The sequence below is a fragment of the Onychostruthus taczanowskii genome, unplaced genomic scaffold, assembly GCF_017590055.1.
Source record: "Onychostruthus taczanowskii isolate IOZ18803 unplaced genomic scaffold, ASM1759005v1 scaffold2, whole genome shotgun sequence".
Taxonomy (NCBI): Eukaryota; Metazoa; Chordata; class Aves; order Passeriformes; family Passeridae; genus Onychostruthus; species Onychostruthus taczanowskii.
Window position 1 is genome coordinate 27,759,514 of NW_024499239.1, and position 22,646 is coordinate 27,782,159.

Sequence of the window (22,646 nt, forward strand, 5' to 3'; positions counted from 1 at the left end):
TCAGCTCCCTGAGGGTGTTCCTGGAATGGACACCCTGCCACAGCTTCCTGGAAACCTTTTACTGACAGTGAAATAATCAGTAAATCAATCTGGGCACGGCTATTGCTCATCCTGAGCAAGCTGCTCCACCTATCCCAAGCCCACCTCCTCCATCCCAGCTCCTCATCTCTGGGGGGTTTCATCCCAGTTTTAATCCACAGGATTTTCTGGATCTGAAAAAGCAGGCAGAGTGGAATTAAAAGCCGAGCACCTGGCAGGCCACGCCAGTCTTGAGCTGTCCCAGTAAGGGAAGAAGTCAGAATTATTCAGGAGGCTGCAGCGAGGTGGGCAAAGCCCCAGAGAAATCTTGGCAGGTGACATGGAGATGTGACAAGGTACATTTGTACAGTCCCAGGGAGGCTTTTTTGTCTCATCCTTGGAGGTTTTCAAGCCCTGAATGGACCAGGCAGGGTCCACCAGCAGCAGAATGGCCTGGAGGGCTCCTGGGGTCCTTTCCACCAGGAATTATCAGGCCATGGAATTTTTTACACATTGGATATCCACCAGCCTGGCCAAAGTCCTCATCCTCGAGGGGATTTTTCCCCCTTTTCCCCATCTGCTCTCAGAGCCCTGGGTTTGGATTGAGGCTGGCATCCTGCAGGATGCACCTGAGGGCAGACAGGAAGGATTTTCCATGACCTGCCTTATCTGTGCCCATCATCCCAAGGGGCAGCAGGACAGGATGGTTTCAAGCTCAGCCCAAAATGCCATCCCAAATCCCGTGTGTCCATCAGGAAGTGTTCATCCATGGTCTCATCTGTGACCCTTGTGACTGCCCCCAGGAGATAGCCAGGGCCAGCTGTGTCATTGTCCCCAGTAAGGTCCTGATGGCAATCTCTGCCCAGGAAAGCACCAGCTTTGGTGGCACAGGGAAAACTCCCTGGATTCCCTCAGTACAGGACAAGGGCGGTTTGATGGAGCAGCCTCAGTGCTGGCTGCAGCCTTGAGGGCCTGGGATGCCCCATGCCATGGGTTGGACTTCTTGGGGTCCTCCCAGCCCTGTGTGCCTCAGTTTCCCCTTGTTAAGGGGCTGCCAGTGGGATCCAGGGTGACATTTCCCCACCCTGAACAATCCATCTCCGTGCACCCCACCTCTGCTCTGACCCCCTGGTGCAAACAGCCCAGCAGGTACTTCCCATCCCTAAAAAGCAACTGGAAAGGGTCTCACCAGCTCAGCCCTGCACTAATACACTGAATTTCTTTTGGCAAGGTGGCTGGAGATGAGGTGATGCCAGCTGAGCCCGTGGGACTCCCCAGCACAGAGGATATGGGGAAGCTCCTGGTCGCCACTGAAAGTGTCCCAGCACGGAGCTACATCCCTTGCCTGGCTCCCCAGCATCTTCCTGAGCATCCTCACACATCCCCACACCCCAAATCTCAGGGATCCCAATGTGATCCCCAGTTCCAGGGTCCCAAATGCCAGGAGGACCCCTCTCTTTGTCACCAGCCCCCCCTGCGGAAGGGATATTGCCGGGGGGGGGACCCAATCCTGCCTTTTGGGATGAGCCATCACCCCCAGAGCGGCTCCACGGAGCCCTGCCTGGCTCTGCCACCCCCAAACCTCTGTCCCCGCAGGAAGGACAAGGAGGGGACCCGCCACCCGCTGCCACCAGCCGCCCACGCCACCAGCCCGGCCGCGATTTATCATTAACTCGGCCCGAGGAGTTTCTTGGGAGCGGAGCCAGCCCGGCAAGGGCTCGCTCCTCCCCGGACACCACGCTTGGAGCAAACCCCCGTGGTGGGTGCCTTGTCCCCACCGCTGAATTAGCGCCGCTGAACCGGAGCGATGCCCTAAAATCCGCCGGGGTGCAAGGTCTGGGTGCTGGGGGGGGCGGTCCCAGCTGGATCCAGGGGGGGTTTATAGAGGGGGACATCGCAGCTTTCCCCACCCACCCCTCATCTCTGACCCCCGCGGCGAGCGCAGCCCGGTGTGCCCCCCAAAAAATGAGCTGCAAAGCGTCCCGGCAGCTCAGCCCTGCCCTAAATCCACCGCGAAACCCTCGCTCCCTGCCCGGCCCCAAACAAAGACACCCAGCCAGAGGGGGAAGGAGAGGAAAGCAAAGATCCCGCAAAAAGCCCGCACCCCCCGGGATTTACCTGGACAACCCAGGGGTGCATCCCGCAGCTCCCCATCCTCCGCCGGCCACCAAATTCATTGTTTGCCTGCGTGGTATCCCGGGAAAAAGTCCAAAATAATACCTGAGGAGAGCAACCTGCTGCTGGGCTGGGGCCAAGGGCTGCCCTTCGCTCGGTGGGATTGGCCACGGAGCCCGCAGCAGTTTTTAACTCTTTGTGCCCACCTCCGGCAGGGCTTTGGGGAAGGGATGGCTCCGTCCGCCCCGAAGGGGAATTCGGGGCTGATGATTTGTTGTAGCAGAAATGGGAATTTTGGGGTCAGACGCTGGGTTTTCCAAAGTAAGGATTTGGAGTTTGCCTTTGTCTGTTTTCAGATGGGGATTTTGGGGTGTGATGGCTTGTTTCTGTACAAGTAGGGGTTTGTGGATTTCAAAGGTTTTGGGGTTGCTCAAATAGGGATTTGTGGATTTCAAAGGTTTTGGGGTTTGCTAAAATAGAGATATGTGGATTTGGAAGGTTTTGGGGTTTGCTTAAATAGGGATTTATGGATTTGGGAGGTTTTGGGGTTTGCTCAAATGAGGATTTGTGGATTTGGAAGGTTTTGGGGTTTGTTCAAATAGGGATTTGAGGATTTGGGAGATTTTGGGGTTTGCTCAAACAGGGATCTGTGAATTTGGGAGGTTTTGAGGTTTGCTTAAATAGGTATTTGTGGGTTTGGAAGGTTTTGGGGTTTGTTCAAATAGGGGTTTGTGGATTTGGGAGGTTTTGAGGTTTGCTCAAATAGGGGTTTGTGGATTTCAATGGTTTTGGGGTTTGCTCAAATAGGGATTTATTAATTTGGAAGGTTTTGGGGTTTGCTCAAATAGGGGTTTGTGGATTTCAAAGGTGTTGGGGTTTGCTTCAATAGGGATTTCTTGGTTTGGGAGATTTTGGGGTTTGCTCAAATAGGGATTTGGGGTTCAGAGACTTGTTTTATCTCAATCAGGGAATTTGGGGTCAGATTGTGTGTTTTTCTTCAAATGGGAGTTTTGGGTCTGACAACTTGGTTTTGCAAAGAGAAAGTTTTGAGGGTCTGACAGCTTTTTTTTGCTTAACTGGAATTTTGGGATCTGACTGTTTGGTTCTTTTGTTTTAATATTTTTTTCTCAGATAAAGAATTTCAGACTCGCAGAACTTGGTTTTCTCAAATGAGGAATTTGAGATTCAATTTGCTCAAACAGGGATCTTAGTATCAGACAGCTGGGGTTGGGTTGCTTTTCAAAGAGGGAATTTTGGGGCCTGATGACTTGGTTTTGATCAAATCAAGATTTTGGATCAGGTAACTTATTTTGGCTAAAGGGGAATTTTGGGGTCTGGCAGCTGAGTTTTCCTCAAATAGGGATTTGGGGTCTGACTGCTTGTTTTGTTTTTTGTTTGTTTTTCAAAAGGGGATTTTAGGGTCTGGGGGGCTTGTTTGGGTACAAATAGAGATTTGAGGCTGGGCTTTTTCCAAATGGAATTTTGGGGTCGGACAAATTGGGCTTTTTTTCAAGTGGGAATTGCTCAAAACAGCTCATTTTCACTCACATAATAACTTTGGGATCTTTCTATCAGGGACCCTTCTCAACTTTCCCATCCTTCTGGGGATGCTTCCCAGCTGTGTGGCTGAAATGAAAGGCTGTGAAGAGCTCTGAAAGAAGGGCAGAGAACTGGACAGGTGGGGTGGATGGGGTGATGCGTCCATAGAATGGTTTGGTTTGGAAGGAACCTTAAACCCCATCTCATTCCAACCCCTGCCGTGGGCAGGGACACCTCCCACTACCCCAGGCTGCCCCAAACTCCATCCACCTGGCCAAGAGCTGGATGTGGATGCTGTCCTCTTTCCATTCCATCATTCAGAGCAGAGCCCTGGTGGCACAGGATGGCCCAGAGCTCCTTTTCCCTCTTTCCCAGCTGCCAGCGCTGCGGCAGGAGAGCAATCAGGCTTCCCATCGGGGGCCATCCAGCCTCAGCACTTACTCTGTATTATTTGCAGTCGTGGAGGGAGGGAAATAAAGCCACACAAAGCTACCACTTATTTAAACACATTTGCTCAAGTGAATTTTCTGTTGGCAGGATGTCTGGGCATCAAAGGAGTCGCCGGTCGGGGCCTCGCAAACGGGGCCGGTGTTGGTGGGCAAACAACAGTGAGAGCAGTAAAACAGCAATAATGCCAAAATAATCAAATTCGGGTTAATGTGCATTTAAACCAGGGCAAAACGCACTGCTGGGGTGCACAGGGAAGGTGTAAATTATACCACAATGCATTCCTGTGGAGATTCAAGCTCGCAATTTTGCCCTTAAGCTCCAGAAGCAGAGAATTCTGACAAATAGGCTGGTGTGGGGATGCGTGTGCACCTTGGGAGCAGCCACACAGACAGAGAGCCCTTTCCATCCCTCTCTGGCAATGACCAGGCTGAGGAGCTCTGCTGGGACGTGGATCCTTCCCAGCAGTGGGATTTGGGGAAGCTGCCCGAGCACAGGAGCCTGTGGCTGCCCGGCAGGAGCTGCAGCAGTTCCAGGTCTCACAGGAGACAGGCAGTTTCCTGACACTGCAGCTGCAGGAGGCTGTGCTCGTGCTCCCTTTGGGAGCTGAGTTATGTTTTAGCACTCCCCACAGATGAATAAATCATGATAGCAGAGACTTTGGAGAAGGCTGGAAAATCCAGTATAACCCATGCTTCTGGCGCTCTCAGGTGGGATGTAAACCTTTGAACCCCCAAATCCTGTTTCTAACCCAGGAACCTCTCTGCCTGCTCCTGCAGAGCCCCTCCATCACCTCTGAGAGCCAACAGAGACCCCCAGTTCTCACCCAGCACCCCTTTGTGCCAGGGCTCCTGCACAGCCAGCAGCACCCAGGCCACCGTGTTCCCCTGTCCCATGGGACACAGCCACCAGGGCTTGGTCTCAGCCCTTTGTGGGGTTTGTCCTTCTCTGCTTTGCTCTTTTTGGGTGGCCATGGTCAAACTGTGTCACCCAGACCCAGCCAGCTGAGGTGACCTCCAGCCTGGGACTACAAGGTTGGGTTCACCCACCTAAAAAACTTTCCCTACCCAGCCACGATGAGCTTACTCTGTCTTGGGCTCAGGCTTTGAACATCCACCCAAAGCCTCTTGAAGAAAGGAAAAATTTACTCTTCCAAAGTCCAAACTTTTTGTTCCCATGTCCTTCTGTTTTCTTTTCCCTTTTCCTTGCAGCCCCCTGGGATTTCCATTCTCTTGGAGCTGTTTAATTTCAAGATCCCCAAGCTCTCTCAAGTGCACTTTGCAGGATTCGTTCAGTGCTCTTTGCACTGAGCAGAGAAGGAGGAAAACATCAGCTGCAGTGAGGTCTGAAGGAGCATCATGGGCTGGGCTATTCCCCAGGGAACAGGGGTGGAAAGCCTTGATGTGGGGGTGGAGATGGGGATGGGAGCAGAGACAGCAGCTCCCTGCACTGGGATTTCTTCCTGGAAACCTCTGGGGAGCTGCTTTTCAGTACAAGACATCCCAATGTGAGCAAGAGCCTCCCTCCTCTCTTCACCCAGACTCCTTTATTTAGAGGGAAGATAATTTTCAAATTGAGGAGCAGTAAAAAACCCTAAATAAGGGTACCCTGGCTGTTGAACAGACTTTGAGGCCGTGAATGAAGTGGCACCTCCATCCCAGGATGTCTCAGTGCCTTGGCTGGGCAATGCCAAGGTCTGGTGTTGAAGACAGTTATAAATTTGTGCTGGAGACCTCCAGAGCTTCCTAACCAGCACCACAACAACTCAAACCCAGCTCAGACCTCAGCTGTGAACTGACTGTGCCTGTAGGTGCTTGACACCCATCAGGCTGGGCACTGAAACCAGAATTCCTGCAGCACCTCCTTGCCAGGCTCTGCTTGAAGCCCTTCCCTCTCTCTGCTGTTAAAGCAGAGATTTCCAGCCCTGTTTTCAGAGGAAATACCCTGTTTTCTGTGACAGTCAATGGGTGTGGAACATCCAAGGGCTTCCCTGTGTTTGTGGAGAGATTCTGCCTTGCCTGATGTGTTGAGTGATCACAGGGACCACAGCCAAACGTGCAGGATGGGGCTGGTAAGGGAGCATGACTACACCGTGCCAGGAAATCCAACCTTTCTGCCGGGAATGCTGATAAAATCCCCAGCAGCCTGCACAGCCTGAGCAGGCTTTGTGGCTGAGCTCCCAGAAGAAATGCAGGATGGCACCCAGAGTTTGTTTGTGCAAGAAGAAACTGGTTATGTGATCAAAGAAACCTTCTCTGCACCTGGGGGTTCACCAGCACAGGGACGTCCCACTGCTCTGGAAGTTAAAATGCTGGGAGAGGCTTTTCCTGCTCATTAAGTGGAATAATTTGAGCCTGTGTGAGACCTCCTCATACCCACACAGAGCTGGGGATGGGAGAGGACCTTCTCCAAGCTGCCACGGGGGGTCCTGAGGCTGGGTTGACCCCAAAAAGCTCGTTGATGCCAGCTGCTGCAGTGGGGGACACTTTCCATCTCCAACACATGACATCTGCCTGCTCAGCTTGAGCCAGCACGAACAAGCCAAAAGACTCTGGTTTATGTCATCCAGAGGGATGGTTTCCTATTCTGGAAAAAAACATCCCTGCTGGTATAAGCTGTCTCCTCCTGTAGCAGCACAGAGCAGACAAAGCCTCGCAGTGCTGGCAAGCCACAGCCTGGTGCATGGGCCAGCTCTTCCCATAAATCAGGAGAGGCTGCTGCATCTCCACCTGTGGGTGCTGAAAGCCCAGAGCATGTGCTGGGTGTCCTGGCCACGGGATTTGGGTCAGGTCTGAGATGCCTGCAGGGAGGATGTGAATTCTCAGGTTTCCCAAATAATGTCTAGACCAGAGAATTGTGGAATCATAGAGTCATGGAATGATTTGGATTGAAAGAGACCCTAAAGATCATTCAGCTCCAAACTTCTGCCATGGGCAGGGACACCTTCCACTAGCCCAGGGCGCTCCAAGCCCCATCAGCCTGGCCTTGGACACTTCCAGGGATCCAGGGGCAGCCACAGCTTCTCTGGGCACCCTGTGCCAGGGCCTCCCCACTCTCACAGGGAAGAATTCCTTCGTAATATTTAGTCTAAATCTCTCATCTTCCAGTTTAAAACCATTCCTTATGCATCAGGTTGGATATTAGGAAGAATTTTTTCACAGAAAGACTGATAAAATATTGGAATGGTGCCCGGGGAGGTGGTGCAGTCACCATCCCTGGTGTGTTTAACAAAGCCTGGATGTGGCACTGGGTGCCAGGGTTTAGCTGAGGTGTTGGGGCTGGGTTGGACTGGATGGTCTTGAAGGTCTCTTCCAAGCTGGTCATTCATTCCATGTGTCATTCATTCATTCATTCATCCTTGGGTGATTATCCAGAATGAAGGAAACAAATCTCCCATTCACAGTCCCAAAGCATCAGGCCAGGCCTAGCAAAAATAAATTGGAGCAAACCAGCTAGCAGCCAGGAGGGTCAGATTAACACTGAAATCACCAGGTGGTCAAGGATCCTGCTTGGAAATGTCCTCTCTGTCCATATCAGGAATTAGGGATTTGTCACAGCCCCCTTGGCTCAGGGTGGGAGGTGTTTTCCAGGGAGGAACAGGCTCGGGATGAAACTGTGTGTGCTCATGTTATCCCATCTATCTCCATCTCCATCTCCATCGCCATCCATCTCCATCTCCATCCATCTCCATCTCCAGCTCCATCTCCATCTCCCTCTCCTGCTCCAATCTCCATCTCCATCTCCAATCTCCATCTAACTCCATCTCCATCCATCTCCATCTCCATCCATCTCCATCTCCATCTCCATTTCCAATCTCCATTTCAAATCTCCATCTCCAATCTCCATCTCCATCCATCTCCATCTCATTTCCATCTCCATCTCCATCTCCAATCTCCATCTCCATCGTCTCCATCATCTCCATCATCTCCATCATCTCCATCTCCATCTCCAATCTCCATCCCATCTCCATCATGGCCAGCCTTTGCTCTGGGGAAGAGCTGGTGGCTGAGTGACCTCAGCAGAAGCAGAGGCATGAGAGTCCTCAAGTCTTGGAAAGATCTCCTGAAGGGGCAGTGGAACACCGAGCAGGAAGCCTGGAGCACCCCTGTGGTGGCTCCCAGGCCTCTCTGGGTAGGACACAAGGTTGAGAGTCCCTTTCCAGGCCACAAGGACCCAGCTGACACAGCCCATGGAGCACAGGGAGGGATTTGGCTGAAATGCCACCTGAATCCTCGACCACATGATGGCCCTGGACTGCTGGGAATTTGGAATTTGCAGTTAATGAATGACCTGAGTGCCACAAACACATCCCCCAGGTCCTGCCTCCCTGTGGCTCTTTGTCCTCAGAGGAATGTGGGCATTCCCTGCCCTGAGGACACATTCCTTTGCAGGCACTGGCACTGACCCATGACTGGAAACCAGTTTCCCCGGTGGGTGAACCAGGATTTTGCCTCCAGTTCTGCTCCAGCCACCATCTCCCTGGCTTCCTTTCCTTTAGGCTGTGTGGCCAATTCCCCCATTTCCCAACTCTCTGAACTCTGCTTCCCAGCCACTGAGGGATTCAGCCTCGTTCATCTCCAGGCTCATCCTCCTCAATCCATGCCCTGCCCTGGATGCCATGCAGAGAAAAAAAGAAGGAAAAGTCTTCACAACCCAGATTTGCAACTTTGGTGGCATCAGGATGGCCCAGAACTCAGAATCACCCCTCTGCATCACATATTAATCCTTAAAAACAGCAAGGAAAGATCCAGGTTTGGCCAGGAAGAGAGATGGAAGAGGGTGGGAGCACAGAGCCAAAATATGTGCTGCCTGTACAGGGTGATGCCTCCAGGCTGTTTACCAACCCTTTTTTCCTGAATATTTGTGTCCAAGGCAGAGTTTTACTGGTCATGCCAGGGGATTGTGTCCCCCCTGAGCAGCACTGGTGGTGAGGGACACCTCTGTCCTGGAGAAACCCAAGCTTGGACCTCAATGGCCTGTGGGCAGTGGGACAGAGAGACTTTGAAGTGACAAAATGGAAAACCTCAAAGAGGAACCACAGGCAAAATAGAAAAGGTCAGAAAGGATCGACAGGCAAGATGGAAAATCTTGGTGAGGATCCACAGGCAAAATGGTAAACCTCAGAAAAAATCCACAGGCAAAATAGAAAACCACAGAGAGGATCCACAGGCAGAAAGGAAAATCTTTGTAAGGATCCACAGGCAAAATGGAAAATTCAGAATGGATCTACAGGAAAAATCCCTCTTGTGTTGGAAGCATTTTTGGCTGTGACCATGCTTTGATTTTGCCCTTTTGCCAAAGGAATGACTTTGTGGATCACCTGGGACATCCACCTGCATTCTGGAGCAACCTTTGGAGCAACTCAAACGTTTGCAACCCGCCAAGCCGTCACCCTGCAGGGACAAACCAGCTTTCCTCTGCAGTTTTCTTGTATCCTCAGCATCCCCAGCCCGTTTTTGGGAGGGTGCTCCTCTACAGTAGGAGGATGGAGCAGTTGGCTCCTGGTCCAAGCCACAGGAGATGCCAGGGATGGGGGAAACCTGGCTCCAAAGTGACCTCCTTCCAGGAAGAGGGGCCTTTTCCTTTTCCCAGCCCTGCCATCAACTCCTGCTCCTTCACGGAGGGATGATGGATGGGGAAACCCAGGAATGGCATTTCTCTGGAGCTGCCCTTGTGCTCCCAGCTGGCGTGGACCTCACTCATCACCTTCTGAACCAGCCACGGGTGAGGAACAAAAAGAAGGAGTCGAGGGGATGGGCCAGGGAGGGAAAATTTCCATAGCTGCATAATAAAGGTGATTACATAAGGGCATCCTGCGTCATCTGCGGCTGGCATCTCCGGAGAAGTAATTACATCTGCACCACACATCTAAAGAAAATATTATCACATTGGCTTCCAAATTCTATAATTAGCTCCTGCAAGATGTGTGCCAGGGGCTTTATCATCCCGTGTACGTTGGCTTCAGAGCCAGGCACAGACACAAGGAGGGTTTTTTTCATTTGCCAGCTAGGAAAATATTTGGAGTTTAGAGTGGCAGCTGACCTGAGTCCCCCTGGAAAGGGCAGCTCTGAGGGTTTGAAGCGGTGTGTAAAGAGTGAAATATTTTCCTGGTCTCCCTCAGTGCCTGCCAGGCCGTGGGGATCCAGCAGGAGGGCAGGAATGGCAAAGCCAGAGCTTGGCTTTCCCTCCTCCTTCAAATACTCTTTGATTTCTGCCCTGATGCTCTGAACCCTTTTTTCCCTCACTAAATAAATGACCTGATTTGCAGGGAGGTGTTGCCCTCACAGGTTCCTGGGCTCTCTGCTCTGTCATATAAAACAAATCCCTTTTGCTCGCCCAGCTTTGGACTTCAGAACCAACTTTGGGCTTTGAACACTTCTCCCTTCCCTCCAGATCCTCTGCAAAAGGAAAAAAAGAGGCTTTGAAATGGAAGCAGAGGCTGCAAAGCTCTTGGTTTGATGGAGGGCTTTTCATGTGGAGCTGGAGATGGCCACGGGACAAGCTGGCAGCACGAGGGACACGGCAAGGGCAGGGATGGATGGGAGGATGAATTTGGTTTCCTTCTGTTTTCCATTTGCTCATAACCAGCCTGGGAGCCCTGGAAAGCGCCAGCAGCTCTGCTGCAAACAAAACACTGAGGAGATTTCTCCACATCTCCTCCAAAGAAGCTCCTCCAGCAATTACTTCAGCTGGGAAGTGGGGCTGTGCACGACCAGGAGAGTGGGAGGGAGTGCCAAAATCCCAAGGGCTTGGTGAGAAAACGGCTGTGTTGTGTGTGTGAGAGCGTGTGAGTGTGAGAGAGTGTGTGTGCAGCTTGGATAAACCATCCTCAAGTGGGAAAACATCCTCTCTGTGCTGGCCTCGTGGAGTGGGGTGGTGACAGCTCCTCCCTGTTTCTCAGTTTTGTGTTGTTTCCACTCAGAAGATGCAGAGAACTGGAGGATGGGGAGAGAGGAGGACTCCAAAGCTCAGCAGAGCCCTCATTTAGGGCCAGATCTAATGAAACCTGTGAGCTGCCCTGTGAGGATTGAATAACCCAGGGCACACGAGGTGGGACCTGCCCAAAAGACCATTTTGCATTTTGCTCCTGTTCACCACCAATCCCAGGAGCTGCTGGATGTGTCAGTGATCAGAAATGGTCTGTCCAGGAGAGGAAAACCCAGTCAGAAAGCAAGCATGGAAAAAACCCATCCATGATGTCTCTACTGAGATATCTCCAGCCCCTCTTGTGCTTTTCTCCAACACTCTGTGATTGAAATAAAACCTTTCTCCCAGTCAGCCTGAGGATCATCATCACAACTGAGTCACAGAATGGTTTGGGTGGGAAAGGACCTTAAAACTCATCCAGTCCACACCTGCCACGGGCAGGAACATCTTCCACAATCCCAGACTGCTCCAAGCCCTGTCCAGCCTGGCCTTGGGCACTTCCAGAGTTGTGACAGCCACAGCTTCTCTGGGCACCCTGTGCCAGGGCCTGCCCAGCCTCACAGGGAAGAATTTATTCCCAATATCCCATCTAACCCTGCCCTCGTTCCCCCACATCCAAAGTCCCTCTGCAGCTCTCTTTTAGTCCCTTTAGGTACAGACTTTGTGACTTTTTCTCTGCTCACCTGAGCTTTCTTTTTTGATGGGGCTCCCCAGAATGTGGGGTTGTGTTGTGTGGCTGCATCTTTGAGGACAAAAAGCTGCTGGCCTTGCCCTTCTGCCCTCACCCTGCTCATGTCTGTTTCCCTCCCAGTGCTCCTGGGGAGCACTTAAAAAAAAAAAAAAAAAAACCTCTTTTTTGGGAATTTTCCCTCTTCAGCAGCAGTGCTCCAGGGAGAAGGTGGGAATGATACCCCAGTGACACAGCCCTGGTCCCTCCCAGTGCTCCTGAGGAACACTTAAAAAAAAAACCGAACAACCTCTTCTTTAGGAATTTTCCCTCTTCAGCAGCAGTGCTCCAGGGAGAAGGTGGGAATGATACCCCACAAACAACCTCTTCTTTGGGAATTTTCCCTCTTCAGCAGCAGTGCTCCAGGGAGAAGGTGGGAATGATACCCCAGTGACACAGCCCTGGGAGGGAGAAGGGTGGAGAAGGGTGGTGTGGGAGCAGGGAGAAAGGGAAAGCAGCTTTGTCAATGATTTGCAGGAGAGAAAACGAGCTCCTGTGTGCTTTGGGTGGTTCCATGGTGAACACGGGGTGCTGGGGAGGGGCTGGGAACACAAACCCTGTGAGGAACCACTGAGGGAGCTGGGGGTGCTCAGCCTGGAGAAAAGGAGACTCAGAGGTGAGCTTATCACTCTCTACAATTCCCTGAAAGGTGTCTGTGCTCAGCTCGGGCTGGGCTCTGTCTCCAGCAGCACTGACACAACCAGAGCACACAGCCTCCAGCTGCACCAAGGGAAATACAGGCTGGATGTCAGGAAAAAGTTCTTTACAGAAAGGGTGATAAAGTTCTGGAATGGCTGCCCGGGGAGGTGGTGCAGTCACCATCCCTGGGTGTGTTTAACAAAGCCTGGATGTGGCACTGGGGGCCAGGGTTTAGCTGAGCTGTTGGGGCTGGGTTGGACTGGATGGTCTTGAAGGTCTCTTCCAACCTGGTCATTCTGGGAATTCTGTGAATCCTGTGAATTCAATGAGTTCTGTGAATCCTGTGAACTCTGTGCTGTGTCAATGCTTGGTTTTGATGACCTTTAGAGGTTCTTTCCAAGCTCCACCATTCTGTGACTTGATGCTCCCAAAGGAATGCAGCAATTCCTAGCTGGGGCTGTCCATCCATGCTGAGCCAGCCCAGAATCTGTGGCCTAAACCCAGAGAAAGATTCCTGGTGCTTTGTGCAAGGATTTGCCAGAGGAGAAGGCTGCAGCACCACCTGCTCTCTGCACTCCTCAGCTTTCCTCTCCTCCCTCCTTGAGCTCAGGGAAGCAGAATTCCTCAGGCATGCATGGAAAATGGGCAGCACTTGTGAAACAAGCACCAGAGGAGCTTGGCACATGTTCCAAGCTTGCACTTCATCTATTTGGGACAGAACTCACCCTGGCACAGCGTCCTCATTAATTTCTCTGAGCTGGGAGCAATCCCACGCCGTTCATCTCACCTGTGCTGCTGACAGGGACTGCCGTGGGATCTGCCTGTGCAGACACCAGGAGGATTCCCAGCCTTTTTCCTCGGTAGTTTTGGGGGTTTTTTTTTAATGAATCTGTGCTGACAAATTGCTCAGATATTCCCAGGGGGATCTGCAGGAGCATCAGTGGCTTTGGGGCAGTGTTTCAGGACCAGAGACACAGCCAAATGACACACAGATGTGGAGCTGTATCCTTTTTTTCAGTTTTTTAGGAAAAAAAAAAAAAAAACCAAAAAACAACCCATCAGGAAGAAGATGAAGGTAAAAATAAGAGAGAAAAGGAAGAAACCCCTTCCTCAGGCAGTGGTTGGTGACCTGGAGAGCTCCCTGCCATGGGATGCAGTTGATGTTCAGTGTTTGAGGGGAAACTTGGCAAGTTCATGGACCAGAAATCCATCAGGATCTGCTGTAAATTGCACAGAAGGCAGATTTGGGAGTGTATTGAGGGAATATAAAGGAGGCTGTCAGAGTGACCCTTTTCCACCTATCCCTGCCCATTGCTGATGGAATTGTTAAGGCTGGCAAAGACCTCTGAGATCATTAAGCCCAAAAATTCATATTGATTCTCATCCCTAAAACATTAAGTGCCCCCATTGTGTCCGAGGAATGCAACAGACAGTGCAGAAAGAGCTGTGAAAATTCAGATTGTTGTAATCCAGAGGTGCTTGTGTTCATGATACCACAAAAAACAAAACAAAACCAAACAAAGAAAACCCTCCAAACCCCAAAAAACCCCCCAAAACTCCCCCCAAAAAAACCCAAAACCCTCCCCAAACCCCAAACAAAAACCAAAACCAAAACAAAAAAAGCACAAAACAAAACAAAAACCAAAAACCCCCTAAACCCCCAAAAAACCAAGCCCCCCAAAAAATGCAAACCACAAGGAACAAAACAAAACAAAAACCAAAAACCCCTTAAACCCCCAAAAAACCAAGGCCCCCAAAAATGCAAACCACAAAAAACACCTTAATATTTTGCTAAACTAAACAAAACCAGTGAGTTTTCCAGGCTGAGGATGGATTAGCTGTCATGAAAGCAGCTAAATCTGCACAGCAGGACAAGAAATTCATCTCCAGCAGGAAGGTGGGATGGTGGGGACAGGGAGATGGGGGCTGATTTTTTGGGCAAGCCGTGGGAAGGAAGAAGCTGCTTATCCCATGGGGAGATGCTGAAGGCCCCAGTTCCCTGGGAAGGACAGGAGAACAGCCTGGTACATCCCAGGCCACCCTAAATGTGGTTTTCCTGGACACAAGAAGAGGAAAGGCTGTCCCAGAAGTGCCATGATGTCACTTTTGCAGGTGGAGGGGTGACGGGAGCTTCAGGGGACATGGGCGTCATGCTGTGCTGTGATGCCACATGGCCCTTAGAGCCAGGAGGAAAGAAAACTCTGGAAAAGCTCTCCATGACTTGGTGAGGAGCTTTAAAACTTCAAAACTTTAAAACATTTAGAGTAGGGGGATGCTACCCTGGGGCAGAGAGACTCTGGGTGCTCTGAGAAGTAACAGGCAGAGCTCGGGAAAAACATCTGGAGGGGCTGGAGAGAAAAACATCTGGAGAGAGTCCAGAGAAGAGAACAGAGCAACAGGGGTCAGTGGTGGCCTTGGCAGTACTGGGTTAATGGTTGGACTGGAATATTCTGGAGGGATTTTCCAGCCTAAACAATTCAGGGATTCTCTCTGTGCATGGCTTCTTGCTTTGTCTCTGTGGCTCTTGGCAGCCTCTCGCCGGTCCCCGTGATCCTGCTTCCCTCATCTCCTCATCCCAGGAAGCACCACCCCCTGAGGCTGGCACCTGTTTGCCTTGGGAAAGGTCTTTTATTCCTTCTTCAAGCAAGGCACTGCTGAGATGCCTCTGTGGGAGGAGGGAGAGGGGTTAAACCCCCCCCCCCCCCCAAAATGTCAGTGGTCCTAAAAATAGCCAGGCTTTTCCCGCTCCCGTTGAGTCACCCGTCACAGACCACAAACCCCTGAGTCACAGCAGGGGCTGTGGGGGGAAATCATCCTTCCCTGCTCTGCTCCAAACAGAGCCTGTTTGTGTCCACAGTGACCCTTGGTCACCCTGGCAGGGACAGCCCTGCCCTCTGGAGGGGTGCTGGGGTGGGAGGTGGCACTGGGCTGTGGCAGCGTGGCAGCACAGGCGGGGAGCTGAGCATCCTCACCCTCTTCTGCTTCTCCTGGGATCTCCTGAGGTGCTTTTTGGGGCTTAGCCCTGCCACTGGGGGTTTCTAGACCAGCAGGGACCTCCCCGCTCTGGAATTAGGGGCGCAGCAGGAAGTGGGACCCTGTGTGTGTCCATTCCCACCCCACAGGATTTTGGGGGCTCTGGTTTGACTCCCACTCCCTCCTGCAGCTCACAGTCCTCTCCCATCCCCTCCTGAGTGCCAGGGCTTTAACCCCACATGGGAACAACTCCAAATACCTCTCAAAAAAAGCCTCGCTTAATCCTCCAAGCTAAAGAACAGAAATGAAGAGAGAAAACCCAAATTATTCTGGAGGTGTGGGGACCTGGGGTCTGTCCAGCTGCCTCTGGGGTCACAGCCAGGAGCAACACGACCTCTGAAAGCCACCAGGTGACCCCAGGAACCCTCACAGCCACCAGGGAAGTGGTGACCACAGGAAATGGGGCACAGAAGGGGCTCCATGGCCCTTTGGTGCCAGCCAACCCCCTTTTCCCTGCAGAAGACTTCCCACCAAGAGCTGTGCCCTCTCCAGCACCCAGATCCTCACGATCCCAACCCAACATTCCCAAAACTCTGCACTTTGGTTGCTGGGGTGCTCTCCCACCAAGCGGAAGGTGCAGAGTGATGTTCTCACACCTCTCCTGCTGCAGAGACCCCCATCCCACAGCTGGGCTCAAAGGAAAGGTTCTCACTGATATTTTGGGAGCTGTTTCCTTCCCCTCCCCTCCTCCAGAATAGCTTTTTGTCTTTGGGTTTATTTTCTTTGTTGCCTCATAAAGGTTTGACCCTGGAGTGTTTTGAATGGACTGGGAGGCAGCATTGAATTCCTCCTGGGATGTGGCTGCCTCGGGCACCGGAGGGAGGAGGGAATTTCATTGTGTCCAACCTTGCAGACCTTCGAGGGGGAGGAAAAGCAGCGGCTTCTCCTTCTCCTGCTGTGGTTTCTGCCTGCTGAGCTCCCCTGCCAGCTCCTCCCGTGGCTCAGCCCCTCCAGCCACCCCCACTCGTGTCACTTGTCCCTCGCAGAGCTGCTGGGTGACAGCTCCACCTCTGCAGTGGGAAATTGGGATATCCATCCCCTGACCCACACTCTTCAGGGGTCTTCACCCCTCTGCTGCAGCTGATCAAAGTCACCACAAAATCCCCGTGGACCCCACAGATGGAGCCAGCTGCCTCCTGTGTGTTTGCAGTGTCTTAAAAGAAAGAATAAAAGCTCTGGTTGATCACAGAATTCTCAGAATCACAGAATTCACGGAATGACCAGGCTGGAAGAGACCTCCAAGATCATCGAGTCCAGCCCAGCCCCAACACCTCAGCTAAACCCTGGCCCCCAGTGCCACATCCAGGCTTTGTTAAACACACCCAGGGATGGTGACTCCACCACCTCCCCGGGCAGAAAATTCCAGAAATTTATCACTGTTTCCATAAAAAACTTTTTCCTGACACCCATCCTGATGTGGCCTCCTGACCCACCAAAGGGTCTTGGAGAGCTCAGTTTTCATTTGGGCTCTCTCTTTTCCACCCAAAATACTTAAGAATGAACACTGGCAACCAAGGCAAAACTTACTGGCATTCTGGCTCAATAAAGCTATGGAATTTACTCCACAATTGAGTTTGCAATTCACCATATCAGGTCTCTCCTGGACATTCACAGAAGACAGGTAGGAAGCGACCTTTAGTTTGATTTTACAAAATTAAGAGCAGCAACATAACAGCAGCAGCATTGCCTGTCCTCAAGCTGGGGATCAGAAAAACACTGATAACAATGAAGAAAAAAAAAAAAAAAAAAAAAGAGAAAAAAAAAAAAGCTCAATAATTTCTGTTCTGGCTTTGGAAAAAGCAGGCTGATGTTCTCATATTGCACAGGGACAAGGAAGTGCTTTCTAGTCCATTAGTAACCCAGGAAGACACTAAATGGCATGGCCTGAGGAGAAACATTTTTAAACAGTAGGTTCAGATTAATTTGCTCCCAAGAGTCCCGAGGAAGCAGGACAAGGAGAGGTCTGGGCTGCTGCTCATCCTCTCTAAGAAGTCCTGGGATTTCTCTCAGATCCCAGAAGAGTGGAAAGATTATAATTACAGGGCAATATTAAAAACAACAACAACAAAACAAGGGGTGGGAATGAAGAATTGGAGTGATGCAGCTTAGCCTGGTAGAAAGGGATGCAGGATTAGAAGGATGGAGCGTGGGAAGCTGTCAATATAAATAGATGGCTCATAAAAAAACAGCATTTCACAGCCTCCTTCAGCCTCCCCGGGGGCAGGTTTGGATCAGGGGACCCCGGCAGCACCACAGATGGAAATGTGCCCGTGTGAGGAGCTTTGGTTTGGGGTGTTGTTTAAAAAATTAGCTATTCCAGAACCATGGAATGGTTTGGGTGAGAAGGGACCTTAAGGCTCATCCCATTTCCAACCCCTGCCGTGGGCAGGGACACCTCCCACTCTCCCAGGGTGCTCCAAGCCCTGTCCAACCTGGCCATGGGCACTGCCAGGGATCCAGGGGCAGCCACAGCTGCTCTGGGCACCCTGTGCCAGGGCCTCAGCACCCTCACAGGGAAGGATTCCTTCCCAGTATTTAAGGTAAATCTGCCCTCTGGCAGTTTAAAGCCATTCTCTTTGTCCTGTCACTCCCTTGCTGTCCCTTTCCTTTTGTCCCTGAAGTTCACAATGGGGAGTGCTGGATCTTGACTGGATCCCAAGGGACTGGCACAGGGATGATCCTCCCTCCTCCCTGTGCAGCTGCTGCTTGGAGGAAAAGGGGCTGGGAAGATGAGGATCTCACTCATCCCATCCCATTTGTGTGGGTGCATCCACCACTCAGAGGTTATTCCTCACAGCTGGAAAACTTGATTTTTCCATCTTTAATGAAGTTTCCCATCGATCCGTTGTCGTCTTTCCATCTCATCCTCAGAGGAGAAGTTGAGGACAGGCAGGACACGGCGTTACAGCCCCAACCCCAGTTTTGACCAGCACAGAAACCAGCTTTTCAGGGATGCCTCCCACCCAAAGCTGCCTTTGGATCCCCCCAAAGGTTTGCTGCCATCAGAGGACACTCTCCCTGATAATGCCTGCTCCCTCCTCACTCAGTCTAATGCTGTTTCATCCTCCATGAATTTTTGGCAGGGAATTTTCAGAAGGGAATTATGACCTCTGAGAAAAGCTGTTTCACTTGGTTTGTCTTTAACCCAGCGTTTGAGTCATCTCCAGTTGCGTTTTGAGGCAGAGTGCAGTCACATCCCCTCACCCCTTCATCCCAGAAACAGACTTTAACTCATTTTAGGCTCTGTAATAGCTACTCTTGACGTTTTGGTGGCTCTGAGGCACTCCAGGAGTTAAAAATCACTGCACCAGGCTGTGGTTCCCCTCTGGAAGCTCCTCTGCAGCTCCAGGAATCGCCGGCATACCTGCAAAAGGTGTCCCTGGAGCAGGAATCCCCTCCCTGCTGCCATTCCCACCTCCTGCGTGGGACACGCTGGCCACTGGCCACCCCCAGGGAGGCAGAATCCCCCAAGGTAATTCATGCCAATTACTGCAATCAGCTAATTAGCAAACAAGATCGATTCAAATGAAGTTGCGGTGTCAACAGCTATTATGCAAGCTTGTGTTTGCCGGAGGAAAGGCATCCTGAGAGTCCTGGCGGTCAAAAAGCCCTCGGGGGTGGGAATTGAGGAGAGGTAAAAGGGATGTGGGGGGTAGCAGGGAAATTAAGGGGGATAAAACCCCCAGCGCTGAGACAAATTAAGGAGGAAAAGTGTTGAGAATGGAAAGTGAGGCAGTAATTGCTTGTGAACACAAAAGGATGATGGAGAGGGATGATTCCCACCAGGCAGGCTGGGATGAGAGGGAGAAGTCAGATCTTCACTGGGGAATTTCCCGGGCTCTTCTGTAGGGATCCCCCAAAAGTAGGAAACAGGGGAGCTTCTCCCTCCTGGAAAATTCCAGGGTGAAACACCCCTGGAAGAGCTCCGTGCTCGCGGCCATAGGACACCCACCAGAACCATCTCTCCCGTGATCGCCGCTTTGCGGGCATCGATCTCCCGAGGGGAATTCGAGCCCGGCTGGCTCCATCATTCCTCCTCCGGGAAGCGCAAGCCTGAAGCTGGATGAGGGTGGGACACCCGGAGCCTGGTGTAAATCCTGCAGAGACATCTGCTAATCCTCCCCTAAGCCCGCTGGGATGGATTTAAAGGGTGTTTTTGTCGCTCGCCCCCGGGATCAAGATCCTTAGAGGATAAGCGTCCGAAGGAAATGAAGGGATTCTTCTCCCCGCAGCGGGGCGTGAAAGGGAGAAGCGGCTCCCGCTGGGATGTCCCCGGGGAGGTGCGGGTGTCACCTCCCCCGTGCTGTCCCCTCGGATGCTGCACCAAGGGAAATACAGGTTGGATATCAGGGAAAAGTTTTTTACAGAAAGGGTGATAAAGTTCTGGAATGGCTGCCCAGGGAGGTGGTGCAGTCGCCATCCCTGGGTGTGTTTAACAAAGCCTGGATGTGGCACTGGGTGCCAGGGTTTAGCTGAGCTGTTGGGGCTGGGTTGGACTGGATGGTCTTGGAGGTCTCTTCCAACCTGTGACTCATTCTGTGAGTCTGTGAATTCTGTGAATTCTGTGGATTATGTGATTCTGTGAATTCTGTGATTGATTCTGTGATTCTGTGAATTCTGTGATTTTTGTGATTCTCTGAATTCTGTGATTTCTGTGGTTCTGTGATTCTTTGAATTCTGTGACTCTGTGATTCTGTGAATTCTGCGATTCCGTGATTCTGTGGATTCTGTGATTCTGTGAATTCTGTGGTTCTGTGGCTGTGATTTCCGTGAATTCCGTGATTCTGTGATTCTGTGAATTCTATTATTCTCTCATTCTGTGCATTCTGTGAATTCTGTGATTCTGTGAGTCTGTGAATTCTGTGATTCTGTGATCCTACGGCCATGCTGGAATTCAGGCAGGAGCTCGGCTGCCTGCCTCTGGAGCTGCCAGATGCCCTGGTTTTATCCAGCAGCTGGCCCAGAGAAACATTATCCAGCAGCCCAAATCCCTGCCTGCCTTTCAAACCTTGGAGGGGTGCAAAATTGCTTTGCACTCCAAAGGCAAGGGTGGAGAGCTGGAGGAAAGCGTTTTCCTGGTTTCTGTTCTGGTCAAAACTGGGGTTGGGGCTGGAACACTGTGTCCTGCCTGTCCTCAACTTCTCTTCTGAGGATGAGAGAGAAAGACGACCACAGATCGATGGGAAACATCATTAAAGAAGGAAAAAATCAAGTTTTCCAGCTGTGAGGAATAACCTCTGAGTGGTGGATGCATCCACACAAACGCTGGGATGGCTGTGCCAGGTGGGGTGGCTGCCCAGGGATCGCTCAGGTGACTGGCAGGGCTTGTTTTTAAAACAAACAGATCCCTTGTATCCCTGAAATCCCGCACCTCCGCCAGGAGGAAACGTGCGGAACAAAGAAATGCCACCATTAATCAGCTCTGGAGCTCGGGGCTTGGCTCAGGGAGCTCTTCCCAAAGCCACGTACCCACCTCCCACGGTGCTGGGCACAACCCAGCCCTGCCTGGAGCCGGGCTGGCTGCTCCTGCTCACCCCGGCATGGCATGGAGAGGGAAATAATGGCTCCTTTCTTTTCCAGCTATCAGGAATGCACCACACCTGGTGCCCCTCGGGGAGTGTTTGCTGTCCCGGCGGGCGCCAAGGCCGGATTGTTTGCCCGGGGATTTTATTTTTTTTTTTTAATGAAATATTATTAAAAGCTAATTTGGGCCCCTGAGAGCGTGGAGGGGAAGGGAAAGCTCTTGGCTGGCACTGAGGAATGTCAACAGGCTGGGGGTGGGTTTGGCTGGTCCCAAAGTCCTCCTGAGCTGCAGGAGATGAGTTTGTCTGGGCTCTGCTGGAAAACACACAGGGGGATTACCCACCCCAAACACGTGCAGGTGGCACATTCACCACTTCAGCCACAAGGTCGGGTTTGGAAATACCTCATCCTAGTCCCCAGATTTGCTCCCAGCCCGTACAATCCCTTGGGAGGCTGCAGTGCAGAGGGAAACTGAGGTTAAGGAATGTGTAAAGGACGGCACCGAGTGCCAGCAGCAGGGAACAAAACAGATTAAAAACTTTCCACTGGGGCCTCAACGGCACTGAAACCACTCCTGCGTATTGGGGACACCCTGATCCCCAAAGAGATCAAGCCCTGGGGTTTGGAAAAGCACTGGGAGGGAGGAAGAGTGGGGCAGGCGGGAGGAAGAGCGCAGCAGACTGGAGGAAGGAGAGGAACAAAGTCCTGCTGTGCAGGGGCTGGCTGGGCACCAGCTGGGCAGCAGTGATTTATTATTTACATTACTGGAGAGAACATCAGGGTCTCCCTGAGCCTGGCACTGTGCTCAGCCTGCTCCTGGAGACGGGTGTTTATGTCCTTGCTGAGCTGCACCGGGAGGAGATGTGGATTTTCCTAGCAGAGACCTTTTGGGAAATGTGTTTGTTGGAGGAGGGAGAGATTTGAGCCAAGAACAGATCCTGGTCTTTCCAGAGCCCCTCTCCTCTGGGCAGGGACCACCAGGGACCCCCTCTGTGGGCAGGAGAGCCTTGGGGTGCAGGGGCCTGTGGGGATGCAGCTCTGCCCATCTCATCCCAGCATCCCTGATGATTTTGGGTGATGTTTTCATCCCCTCCTTTCTGCCCTGGTGTCTCTGAGCCACCTTGAGGAGTCAATCCCCATAACAGGGAGAGCCTTTCCTGTCTTCCCATCCCACACTTTGGTGCACAGCCTGGCCAAAACAAACACAAACATGTCCCTGTCCCCTGTCCCCTGTCCCCTGTCCCCTGTCCCCTGTCCCCTTGCCATTCCTGGCAGTGCTGGAGGCAGGGAGTGCACTGCAGGGGAACGTCTGAGGTGAGGCAGCCGCTCCTGCCATGCCAACATCTCCTCTGGGATGGCTTGGCTGCTCCTCCAAGAGCTTGCCAAGGGCAGAGCTGGGGATGTAATGAAGGCAGCAGCCCGTGGGGAGTGAAGGAGCCTGTGCTAGATCAGCTGATATAATTAGAAAGCAGGGACAAGGAGATGAGCTCCTGTGCCCAAAAGCTGGGCTGTTTTTCCCAGCTCCAGCAGCTGGGCTAAGAAAAGCTCTGACCTTCCCTGTGCCTCGGGGCACTGCCAGAGCTGGGATCACGGAGAGGAGCTCCCACAACCCAGCTTTTCCAGGGATGGAGCATCTACAGCTGCTCTGGTGGTGACACCCATCACCATCACCTTGGCC

The 22,646-nt window shown here is 52.0% G+C and overlaps 1 protein-coding gene across 2 annotated transcripts in view; it reads right to left on the reverse strand.

The window, feature by feature from the left end:
- The window catches only part of LZTS3 (leucine zipper tumor suppressor family member 3), a 43,665-nt gene that overhangs the window by 14,756 nt on the left and 6,263 nt on the right, over positions 1 to 22,646 (reverse strand). The window contains exon 1 of one of the 2 annotated variants that reach the window (XM_041403018.1): positions 2,137 to 2,202. The exons of the other annotated variant lie outside the window; for it this stretch is intronic. The gene's annotated coding sequence lies outside the window, so the exon portion shown is untranslated. Of the gene's footprint in view, positions 1 to 2,136; positions 2,203 to 22,646 lie in introns of those variants that run through there. 2 annotated transcript variants of the gene reach the window in all.